The sequence below is a fragment of the Sarcophilus harrisii genome, chromosome 6 (assembly GCF_902635505.1).
Source record: "Sarcophilus harrisii chromosome 6, mSarHar1.11, whole genome shotgun sequence".
NCBI lineage: Eukaryota > Metazoa > Chordata > Mammalia > Dasyuromorphia > Dasyuridae > Sarcophilus > Sarcophilus harrisii.
Window position 1 is genome coordinate 47,118,913 of NC_045431.1, and position 11,365 is coordinate 47,130,277.

The following is an 11,365-nucleotide window of genomic DNA, read 5'->3' on the forward strand; positions in this document are numbered from 1 at the left end:
AGGCTAAGGGAGAGAAATTGAATAACTCGTCTCCTTCCTTTGCTCAAAGACTTTAGGAGGTCATAGATATTCGTTATATGGGACTTAAATGAATGTTTATGTGTGTGCATATATATGCATATATATGAGAGAAATAATTAGACAAAATACATATTATGTGATATAGATATATACATATGCACACAAGTATATATATATATATATATATATATATATGTGTGTGTGTGTGTGTGTGTGTGTGTGCAAATGAATTTGTGATCTTATAAATTCAGTAGTTCCTACAAAATTAATAGGTCACAACTATTTTTTCTTTATAATTCTTATCCATGTCCTCCCAACAGTCTTTGCAAGAAGAAAAGTCTTTCCTGATATTGAAGGTAAATAATTCACCTTTCATCTCTAATTCTTTGCATATATGACAGTAAGGTATTTAAGAAGCATTTCTGGGGGCAGAAGCAAGATGACAGAGAGGACACATGCTTCATTCTGAGCTCCACTACCCTCACTACTGATTACAAAATTTAGCCCCTGAAATAGTGCTTGACTGGTAGATTCCATGAATATTGGGAGTACAACTTTGATTTTACTGTTATAATTTTAAAAAGTATTTAGAAGTAGAAAGGGGATTGTATCAGAAAAAGGGAAAAATAGAGGTTTAAAAGCAGGAAATTACATCTCACAAAGAGGCAAAGAAAACCTCACACATCGGAGGGAATGAAGGGAGGGGGAGGAAAATTGTGTGAATCTTTCTCTCATCAGATTTGGCTAAAAAATGTTAGACATATTTGATTTACAGAGAAACTTCTCTCATATCATTGAAAATTGGGAGAGGAATAGCGAAAAAGGAAGGCATAAGCTAAATAGAAAAGAATCCAGAAATAATAGGAAAAAGGTATAAGAAAAGGTGAGGGACTCTATAGAAAGAGGGAGGAATTTTAAAGAGGGAGAGCTGTGGGAAGCAAGTGTTGCTCATATCTTTAATACTGGGGAATGGAGGAAGGGGGGAAAGAAAGAGAAAAGTATAATCTGGGGATAATAAAATGGCAGGAAATACAGGATTAGTATTTTTAACCATCTCCCATTAAGTGGAGCCAAATCAAAAGCCAGAATCCTACAATATGTTGTTTACAGGAAACACATTTAAAGCAGGGTGATACATAAGGAGTAAAGGTAAAAGGCTAAAGCAGAATTTATTATGCTTCAGGTGAAGTTAAAAAAAAAAAAAACAGGGGTAGCAGTCCTTATCTCAGATCAAGCAAAAGCAAATATTGATCTAATTAAAAGAGATAAGAAAAGAAAATATATTTTGCTAAAAGGTAGCATAGATAATGAAGCAATATCACTACTAAACATATATGCACCAAGTGGTATAGCATCTAAATCCCTAAAGGAAAAGTTAAGAGAGCTACAAGAAGAATTAGACAGCAAAATTATAATAGTGGGAGATCTCAACCTTGCACTCTCAGAATTAAATAAATTAAACCACAAAATAAATAAGCTAAAGAGGTAAATAGAATAGTAGAAAAGTTAGGTATGATAGATCTTTGGAAAAAACTGAATGGGGACAGAAGAGAGTACTCTTTCTTCTCGGCAGGTCATGGAACCTACGCAAAAATTGACCATATATTAGGATATAAAGACCTCACAATTAAATGCAGAAAGGCAGAAATAGTAAATTTATTCTTTTCAGATCACAGTGCAATAAAAACTGCATTCAACAAAAAACTAGGAGTAAATATACCAAAAAGTAATAGGAAACTAAATATTCTCATTCTAAAGAATGAATGGGTGAAACAGAAAATTATAGACACAATTAATAATTTCACTCAAGAGAATGAGAAGAATGAGACAACATACCAAAATTTGTGGGATGCAGCCAAAATGGTAATAAGGGGAAATTTTATATCTCTAGAGAAAGAGAAGATTAATGAATTGGGCTTACAACTTAAAAAGCTAGAAAAAGACCAAACCCCCCCCAATCAAATATTAAACTTGAAATTCTAAAAATGAAAGGAGAAATTAATAAAACTGAAATAAAAAACTATTGAATCAATAAATAAAATTAAAATAAAAAAAATAAAACTAAGAGTTGGTTTTATGAAAAAAAAAAAGAAGAAAATGGTTACCAAAGATGAATTTTTGGTACATTTGATTAGAAAAAGGAAAGAGAAAAATCAAATTGTTAGTCTCACAAATGAAAAAGAAGAACTCTCAACCAATGAAGAGGAAATTAGAGCAATAATTAGGAGTTACTTTGCCCAACTTTATGCCAATAAATTTGATAAGCAAGGTGAAATGGATGACTCCTTCAAAAATATAGGCTGCCCAGATTAACAGAGGAGGAAGTAAATTACTTAAATAGTCCCATTTTAGAAAAAGAAACAAAAGAAACTATTAATAAACTCCCTAAGAAAAAAATCCCCAGGACCAGATAGATTTACGTGTGACTTCTACCAAACATTTAAAGAACAATTAACTCTAATGCCATATCAACTATTTGAAAAAAATAAGACTCCTACCAAATTCCTTTTATGACACAGACACGGTACTGAAACCTAAACTAGGTAGGATGAAAACAAAGAGAGAAAATTATAGACCAATCTCCCTAATGAACATTGATGCAAAAATCTTAAATAAAACATTAGCAAAATGATTACAGAAAATCATCCCCAGGATAATACATCATGACCAAGTAGGACTGATACCAGGAATGCAGAGCTGGTTCAACATTAGTAAAATTATTAGCATAATTGATTATATCAATAACCAAATTAACAAAACTATATGATCATCTCAATAGATGCAGAAAAAGCATTTGATAAAATCCAACACCCATTCCTATTAAAAAACACTAGAGAGTATAGGAATAAATGGTCTTTTCCTTAAAATAGTTAATAGCATCTGTCTAAAATTATCAGTAAGCATCATATGTAATGGGGATAAACTTCCCAATAAGATCAGGAGTGAAACAAGGCTGCCCACTATCACCATTACTATTCAATATTTTATTAGAAATGCTTGCTTTGACAATACGAGATGAAAAAGAGATTAAAGGAATTAGAGCAGGTAATGAGGAAACCAAATTATCACTCCTTGAAGCTGATATGATGGTATACTTAGAGAACCCTAGAGATTCTACTAAAAAGTTATTAGAAATAATCCACACCTTTAGCAAAGTTGCAGGATAAAAAATAAACCCATATAAACCATCAGCACTTTTATACATCACTAACAAAATCCCACAGCAAGAGATACAAAGTGACATTCCATTTAAAATAACTAACGATAGTATGAAATATTTGGGAATCTATCTGCCAAAGGAAAATCAAGAACTATATGAGCAAAACTACAAAACACTTTCCACACAAATAAAATCAGATCTAAACAAATGAAAAATTATTAAGTGCTCCTGGATAGGTCTAATGAATATAATAAAGATGACAATATTACCTAAACTAATCTATTTATTTAGTGCTATAGCTATCATACTCCCAAGAAACTATTTTATTGACCTAGAAAAAAATAACAACAAAATTCATCTGGAAGAACAGTAAGTCAAGAACTTCAAGGGAACTAATGAAAAAAAAAAAAAAACAAATTAAGGTATCCTACCTGTTCCAGATCTAAAACTATATTATAAAGCAGCATTCATGAAAACCATTTGGTACTGGCTAAGAAATAGACTAGTTGATCAGTGGAATAAGTTAGATTCACAGAACAAAATAGTCAATAATTATAGTAATTTAGTGTTTGATAACTTCAAAGACCCCAACTTTTGGAATTAGAATTCACTATTTGACAAAAATTGCTAGGAAAATTGGAAACTAGTATGGCAAAAACTAGGCATTGACCCACACTTCACACTGTACATCAAGATAAGGTCAAAATGCGTTCATGAGATTATAATTAAATTAGAAGAACATAGGATAATTTTCCTCTCCGACCTGTGGATGAGAAAGGAATTTTTGAGCAAAGAAGAACTAGAGATCATTATTGATCACAAAATAGAAAATTTTAATTATATTAAAATAAAAAGATTTTGTACAAACAAAACTAATGCAGACAAGATTAGAAGGGAAGCAATAAACTAGAAAAATATTTTTACAGTCAAAGGTTCTGACCTTTTTTTACAGTCAAAGGTTTCATTTCCAAAATATTTAGAGAATTGACTCAATTTTATAAAAATTCAAACCATTCTCCAATTGATAAATGGTCAAAGGATATAAACAGACAATTTTTGGATGAAGAAATTGAAACTATTTCTACCCATATGAAAAAATGTTCCAAATCATGATTAATCAGAGAAATGCAATTTAAGACAACTCTGAGATACCACTACATACCTGTCAGATTGACTAAGATGAAACGAAAAGATAATGATGAATATTGGAGGGGATGTGGCAAAACTGAAACACTGAATACATTGGTGGTGGAGTTGTGAATGGATCCAACGATTCTGGAGAGCAATTTGGAACTATGCTCAAAAAGTCATCAAACTGTGTATACCCTTTGACCCAGCAATGTCATTACTGGGCCTGTATCTCAATGAGATCTCAAAGAAGGGAAAGGGACACACAAGTGCAAAAATGTTTGTAGCAGCCCTTTTTGTAGTGGCTAGAAACTGAAAACTGAATGGATGTCCATCAATTGGAGAATGGCTGAACAAATTGTGGTATATGAATGTTATGGAATATAATTTTCCTGTAAGAAATCACCAGCAGGATGATTTCAGAGAGACATGGAGAAACTTACATTAACTGATGCTAAGTGAAATGAGCCAAAAGAGATCATTATATACTTTAGCAACAATAATATATGCTGATCAAATCTGATGGACTGGCTCTCTTCAATAATGAGATGATTCAAACCAGTTCCAACTGTTCAGTAATGAAGACAATCAGCTGCACCCAGAGAGAGAACTATGGGAAATGAGTGTGGGCCACAACACAGTTTTTCCATTCTTTCTATTGTTGTTTGATTGCATTTTGTTTTCCCTCTCAGGTTTTTTTTTTCTTTTTTTTTTTTTTTTTTACTTTCTAGATCCGATTTTTCCTGTGCAGCAAGATAACTGTATAAATATGTATACATATAATGTATTTAACACATACTTTAACATATTTAACATATATTGGACTACCTGTCATCTAGGAGACAGGGTGGGGGGAAGGAGGGGAAAAGTTGGAACAGAAGGTTTTGCAAGGATCAATGTTGAAAAATTACACATGCATATGTTTTGTAAATAAAAAAGGTATAATAAAAATAAAATAAAATAAAAAAGCAGCATTTTCTATGTGTCTACACAGTGGTATGCTTTGGAGATACAAAGAAAGTCAGAAAATGTGTGTACTCTCAAGAAGCTTACATTCTAATGAGAGTCACAGTATGTTAACAAAGAATAAATACAAGAAATATGAAGAATAAAGCAAGGCAAGCTTGCAGGAGAATGAAACGTATAGAAAATCGGAATGACTCCCTACAGTGAGACATTTTATCTAAGTCAGTTTGCAAGGAGACCAGGGAAGCTAAGAAGGACAAAAGTATTTTCATTGTATAATTGTATAATTCCTCTATGACATTTAGTTCATTTGAGGTTTCTTTTTGTTTCTCTTCAAGCATAGCAATCAGTTCACATCTACCATAAGCTTCTTTCTTGCCCTTTGGCCACATGTCTAGTTAATTCTGTGGAGGCAGCTATGTTCCACGATTTTTTGTCTGATAGCAACACAATGGAATTTTAATATAGAAAAGATGGTCTTTTTCCTTCATGACAAGCCTGTGGTCACTAAAAAAGTTATATATCTCTGCAAAATTGAACTCATATTTTTCTGTGTTTGTGTTTAACTCTCTTTATTTCTTAGTCTCCTTCAATCCCTGTGCCCTTTTTGCCTGTCTTCTTCTGAATATATGTGATATGTGTGTATATGTAATATATAGATATGTGCATTTATGTCTTTGTGTGTGTATATATATATATATATTGACACATTGTGGTATTATGTACACATGTAGAAAGTAGAAATGAATGAATAGGAAGACTATCAAGTACCTCACCATCAGTTTTTCATATCTGTTGACAAAACATTCACACATACATATACACCCACACATGGACATACTCACATATACAAAATTTAGAATATTTTTTCTGGCCTAAGACAATTTAGGAGGACAAAGAGGGGTTCTGAAAGACATGGGTGATCATAGTCCCAGAATGCAGCAGAAGCACTAGTAGTCTAAGAGAAGTCCATGTAGCCAGAAGCAGTAATAGCAGTTTTAGGAATTCTTAATCACTTAATCACGTTAAAGGAGAGTCTTTTCTGTTATTGGATATGGGTAGCACTGATTAGATATCTCTTGATCACGTGGGATTATCATTTTCAGGAAATTTCAGAGAGGAATGCTTGTGATTGATAACAAGGTACAAAAGTTTCTGGTCACAGTTCCAGGGCCAAGGGGAGCATTAGCATTTTTAACTGCAGGTGAGGAGAACATATGGTCAGAGTTCCAGGGGTAAAGGAGAACTAGAACTTGTGACTGTAGGAGAACAAAAGCTCTTCCTGAGTAAAACCAAATTAGCATTACCTTGCAAGCACTAAAAACTTGGACATTCTTAGAGCTAAATCTAAAAACAACAGTGATAAAAAGCAAGAAAAAAGTAAACAGACCAGAATGTGAACGCATGCGCACATACACACACACATACACACACACACACACACACACACACACACACACACATTCACCTTGGCATAGTGCCTACCTAGTCCCAGGTGAGCAAAGCCCAATTTTAAAATAAAGTTGAAAGTTAACAAATAGGCTGGACAAATGAGCAAACAACAAGAACAAGAGAATTTAATCACAAAACTAGAATGAGACATAAACTTAGCAGAAGACAATAATGTGAAAACAGGTATAAGCAAAGCCTGAAGGAAAAATTCTAATTTAATCCAAGGCCAGCAAATAGTCTTAGAAAGCTTTAAGAAAGAAATGAGTGGTAAAAGAAAATATTGGGAAAACAAATGAGAGTAATGCAAGAAAATTCTGAAAATATAATTAAAATTTTGGTTTAAAAGGAAATAAAGATATATACTAAAGAAAATATCACCTTAAAAAAGCAGACTTGAGGATGTTAATTGGGGATTACTGAACAAGTTGTGTTATACAAGTGTGATGGAGTTCTATTATGCTTTAAAAATAATGAGGAGATTGGATTTAGGAGAAAAATATGGGAAAGATTTATATGCAATATTGCAAAGTGAAGTAAGAAGAAGTAGGATGCATTCTGCATAGCTGCAATAGTTTTAATGATGATCAACCATGAAAGACTTGGCTACTTTAATCAAAACAGTCATCCAAGGCAATTCTAAGAAACTCATATAAAAAAAATGTTAACCACCTCCTGAGAAAAAAAACTAATTAACTCTGAATTAAAGTCAGGGTATGATTTTCTTCCATCCTTCTTTTTTTTTTTTCTTTTCTTGTGATATATCTAATATAGAAAGATGTTTTGTACAATTCCACATCTATAATTGATGATATGCTGTTGGCTTTCTCAATGGGTGGGAGAGGGATGGGAGAGAAAGAAACTGGAATTCAAATTTTACAAAGAAAAAATATTAAAAATAAATAATAAATATATTTAAAAAGACAGAACAAAATATCCAGTGCCAAAAAAATGAGAGGAATGAATGCTAAAAGATGAAATGTATTCAACCAATGAAGAATAGCTCCACTGAAGTGGCTGTATAATTTGTAGACTGTTTCTCATTTTGAGTCTAAACAAATACAGTATATATAATTTTCAGTCTAGTACCTTGAATGTAGGTGTCCATTATAGATGAATGAAATTAAAGAAACACCAAATTTTTCTTACTCTTAAGAAAGCTTCATCTCTTCAAGATAAACAGATTCTGCTCTTATTTTCTGACAATGATTCTTTCCAGAGCAAACTTGAGTACAACCATTTTAAATTGCATTTTAACTCATTTATTCTGTGGCTTACTTTTTTTTTAAAGAGTGAAGTAATTGGGAATGGACCCAAAATTATGTGTGAAGATATCCCTCTCAGAAAACAGATGTCCAGCAAAATACCTTTGGCATTTTAGAGAGAGAGAGCCAGAGCCAGAGCCATAGAGAGAGAGAGAGAGAGAGAGAGAGAGAGAGAGAGAGACAGAGAGACAGAGACAGGGGCAGAGACAGAGATAAATACAGAGAAAAAGAGAAAGAGAGAGAGATTATTAATCTCCCATATGTCATATTTTTCTTGTATCATATTTAGAATAAACAATTCCCCTAGGTTAACAATGGTATTTGTAGTAAAAAGTTTGATTTTACTAGATTAAGGTGACCAGTTTAACCTATAAATTTAAAATATCTTAAAATACAAAATTGTGAACTTTGAGAAGTGTTTCTTTTATTTTATTTATCTCCAATATATTTAGTGAATTTTTTAAATTTATTTATTTTTAATAACTTTTTATTGACAGAACCCATGCCAGGGTCATTTTTTACAACATTATCCCTTGCACTCACTTCTGTTTCCATTTTTCCCCTCCCTCTCTCCAGCCTCTCCCCCAGATGACATGCTTGTCCTACGCATATTAAATAGGTTACAGTAGATCTTGGATACAATATATGTGTGGAGAACCGAACAGTTCTCTTTTTGCTCAGGGAGAATTGGATTTAGAAGGTATAAATAACCCGGGAAGAAGAACAAAAATGCGAAGCAGTTTACATTCATTTCCTAGTGTTCTTTCTTTGGGTGTAGCTGCTTCTGTCCCTCCTTGATCAGTTGAAACTAAGTTAGATCTTCTCTTTGTGGAGGAAATCCATGTCCATCAGAATCCATCCTCATACAATATCGTTGTTGAGGTATATAATGATCTCCTGGTTCTGCTCATTTCACTCAGCATCAGTTCATGTAAGTCTCACCAATCCTCTTTGTATTCATCCTGCTGGTCATTTCTTACAGAACAATAATATCCCATAACATTCATATACCACAATTTACTCAACCATTCTCCAATTGATGGGCATCCATTCATTTTCCAGCTTCTAGCCACTACAAACAGGGCTGCCACAAACATTTTGGCACATACATGTCCCTTTCCCTTCTTTAATATCTCTTTGGGGTATAAGCCCAGGAGAAACACTGCTGGATCAAAGGGTATGCACAGTTTGAAAACTTTTTGAGCATAGTTTCAAATTGCTCTCCAGAATGGCTGTGTCAAAATATTTTTAACAAAAAAGATTTTTTTCATCATTTTAACATACTTGAGACACAAAATTATGACTATTATCCTTCTTGTGTTTTAAAAAAGGATATTATATAGAAACAAAAATGTCAATTATCAATAATATCACATGGATACACATCAGTCTACTGAGTCTTCACTTAGCATCAGTGGAATGAGTTCTGGGAATAAATTCAAAATGAATTTAAATATGGCTTTAGAGGTACACTAGCTCTATACCTCTTGGGAAATCACTTATCTTGTGTTTAACTCACTTTCTTCAACAAAAAAATAAGAAGAAATCAAGCATTAATGGAATGAGCTCTGGGAATAAATTCAAGATGAATTCATTTATGGCCTCAGACATTTACTAGCTGTGTACTTCTTGGCAAGTAACTTATCTTGTGTTTGACTCAGTTTCTTCAACTGCAAAATAAGAAGAAACCATAGCACCAATATGACAAGGTTTTGTGAGAATTAAAGATAATATTTTTAAAAGTTTTCACACACTGTCTGGAAAGTGGGTGCTATATAAATCCTTATTTCTTTCTCATTCCTTCACATCATTTAGTGAGAAAAGAAAAAAAAATAGTTAGAAACCAAGCATTTAGTATATAATTTTTCTTCTCCTTTCTTTTATTTCAGAGAAAAGACTTCTGTTAAGTTGTGTCTTGCACTTTTAAACTAAAATAATATATATGATAAATGAATAATAGACAATGGTGAAATTCATGAACAATTTTTATTCAGAAGAATAATCAACAATCTTGATGTGATCTCAAGAGTGCTGAAAAGACTTCCCTAAATACCCAAGCATCTTCTTTTCCCAAATGGCTTATATTTTAAATGCTATATTCCTTTAGCTTAAAATTTCATTCCCATTTAAAATATAAACCCTCTAATAAACGAAACATAGCAATTATGTCAGTTATTTGAAAGATAAAAGAATAATAGACTAAAAGCAATAGATCTCATAAGTAATTTCTGCTCTTTCACTAAGTCACTAACTAATATCAGCAAAGAAAACTGTCTTAATTATAAGAGATCCTGTGTGTGTGTGTGTGTGTGTGTGTGTGTGTGTGTTGTTTGTAAATTAATGTGTCATAGGAATCTATAGTTGTAGTTATTATTGTCTTCTTTCTCTTCTTCATTATTATTAGTATTGCTGTTCTAACCATGACTAGTCTAAGTTTCAGTTTCCTCATGCATAAAATGAAGAAGCGGGGCTTTTTGATTTCTGAAGCAATCTATAAAATCTATATAGTCTGTAAAACTGCACAATTTTCATTAAATTATTATTGATGATTAATCAGATTATAATATCTTTTTTATTAAAGCTTTTTATTTTCAAAATATATACATGGATAATTTTAGATATTTACTCCTACAAAACTTGTGTTCTAATTTTTTCTCTCCCTTCACCCAGTCAACAAGTGATCCAATATATGTTAAACTTGTGCAATTGTTCTATACATATTTCCACAAATATACTGCACAAGATCAAAAAGGGAAAAATGAGAAAGAAAAAAAAATTGGAAGTAAACAAGAAAAAGAGTGAAAATATTATGTTGTGATCTACATTCAGTCACCACACTCCTGTCTCTAGTTGTAGATGGTTTTCTTCATCACAACTGGTATCAGATTGGAACTGGTATCACATAATATCTTGAAGCAGATTGTGGTGAAGAGTGAAGTAACAAAGAGGTCTGGACTTCTGAAGAGGTTGAAGAGGGGGAGGTAGGAAGAGTTGTTTTTTTTTTAAACATATCAGTTACCAAAGATAAAAACCACTTTATTTTTTTGCCATCATTAAATAAACCTCTATTCCCTGGTCTTTTATGTAAAAAACATTAATAATAATCTGAGTATTTTCATAAAAGATGTGTCAAATAAATATATCAGATATAAAATCTGCTAATGTCAAGTAACTAAAATAAGTATTGCTTCAACGGTGATCATACTCTGCAGCCACAGCCTTTAAATAGTGCATTGATAAGTACATTTTTTTCATCTTCAACAAGTTTATTTTCCTTTCTTCTAATATTTGAATGTTAGTGACAGTTAATATTTGTATCCACAAATAAAATAATCATTTAATACTCACTTTTAAAATAAGAGTCCTAACTTTGAGA